We start from the raw sequence: 1,944 nt of genomic DNA, 5'->3' as shown, positions 1-1,944 counted from the left end.
CCCCCCCTCTCTTTCTCTCTCTTCATAAGCATAAATCCACGCTTCCACTCTTGCCAGTGTTAGCCTAGTTGCCAAATATTCTTATTTTAAAAAATAAGTTTACTTCTTTCTCAATTTGACACTTCAATCTAACAGTTTCAAATCTACACTGCAGGTCTTGTTGTTACGGTTATTATTGCTGATCTGAATTTTTAAAAACAAGCTAACGACGGAAAATTTACTTCTCTAAAATTGTCTCCTTTCACATCATTTCCAGCCCTCTAACACTGTTCTGTCGTCTGCTTTCGTCTCCACTTTCTGCCCCCACCCCGTGACCTCCTTTGTCCCCTCCTCAGGGTTCCTGACTCCTTCTGCAGCCTTTCTACAGGTACTCTTTTGGCTCCTTCTCACTGAGGTTTTTCAGCGACACTCTTGATCTTATGATAGAAAAGCTTTAACATTTAATTAGATCTACCCCTCTTGGACAAAGGCGAAAAAATGCAGGAGGTCTCGCGTGCAAGTTGAGCTCGTTAAAGATCCCTTTGTGATCCAAAATCCGAGCGCCGTAAAACACTTGCCGGTACGACCAAAAAAAAAAAGATTCCTGCGTGGGGAACATTTTTTCGGGCATTTTTCTTCTGGTACGCTGAATGAGACACACGCAAATGATTGCTAAGATTTAAAGTAAATCCGCCTTCTCAACAGCTAAACCTAGTAAAACAGAAGTGGCATAATACCGAAGAAAGAGAAAGACGAACGATCAAAACAAAGAAAGAGAGTGTGGTGAGGGGTTACTCAAAACCGGGTAACGGTAGAGGAAACCCCTCTGCTCTATTATTCATCATTGCATAGAATAATGTATTTATTTATAGACATGACCCGGCGCCCTAAAGCTCTCAACGCCTGTGACAAATTCACGCTAAAAGCGGGGACCACGTCACTTTACACCTCTCTCAGCAGTTCCCACACCGCGCGGTGGTGGCTCGTGACGGGCGCGTATCTCGCCGTAAGCGTTGCGATTTCTCCTTCCAGATTTTTCTGACATAGTGGCCTTGAATTTATTAATAGGTGCGAAGAGAATGGCTGTTTTTTTATACTTCTTAATAAGCTGGGTCTGTTTGACAATGGTTAGACCAAAGAGTTTACAGTAAAATTCTCTGGTTAGACACTCTACCGTAGCACACAAAAGAAGTAAGATTTCATTCATCATCATCATTATCATCATTACCTTTCTCACACTGGGTCAGGGTATAGGCCACGAACCAAGGAGTTTAGAACTTACTTTTAATCTCCTTGGCCACGAACAAACACTTTCCACCTTTCCCTATCCTGGGCAAGCCTCACGATGTTATTCCATGTCTTCCCACTTTTCTGTACATCGATTTCTGGGACTCTCCTCCACGTTCCACGTGGTCTTCCCGTCGATCTTTCACCCTGTTGACATGTTTGTTCAAGTTTCTGTAACATTCAGTTTTTGCAGGGTCGGGTATTGGCCATCCACACAGTGCCACTTTTCAGCAGACCAGACATAATTATGTACCTTTGTCTTTTAGTCGCCTTTTACGACACGCAATATCTTAGCAGGTACTGGTGTTTTTCTTTGTTCACCCATAGTAAAACTATGGGGCCTCCACTTTCAAGGGTGTGGATTTCCTTGAGGAGATATCTAGGGAGATATTATTATTATTATTATTATTATTATTATTTGGTACCGGTCACCAGTTCACCGCCACGTTTCTGGTTCAGTTGACGGTCTGTCACCAGATCGGTCTGACAATCGGTTTAGTTGAAAGTCTACCAAGGACCTTACTCACTGTATATCCCCCTTGCAGTCTGCCAGTCTATAAATGATTAAGAGTTGTGGCAAGGATCAGTTTTACATTTCCCCCCTCTTTTAGTGTAGGTCTACACGTGTTTGGGACTGCTCTTGACTATTTCAAAAATAATTTTGGTGGTTGTGTTTTT

Source organism: Aplysia californica, unplaced genomic scaffold, assembly GCF_000002075.1.
Source record: "Aplysia californica isolate F4 #8 unplaced genomic scaffold, AplCal3.0 scaffold01008, whole genome shotgun sequence".
Lineage (NCBI taxonomy): Eukaryota > Metazoa > Mollusca > Gastropoda > Aplysiida > Aplysiidae > Aplysia > Aplysia californica.
The sequence above is the reverse complement of the archived record's forward strand: the minus strand, read 5'-3'. Positions refer to the sequence as shown.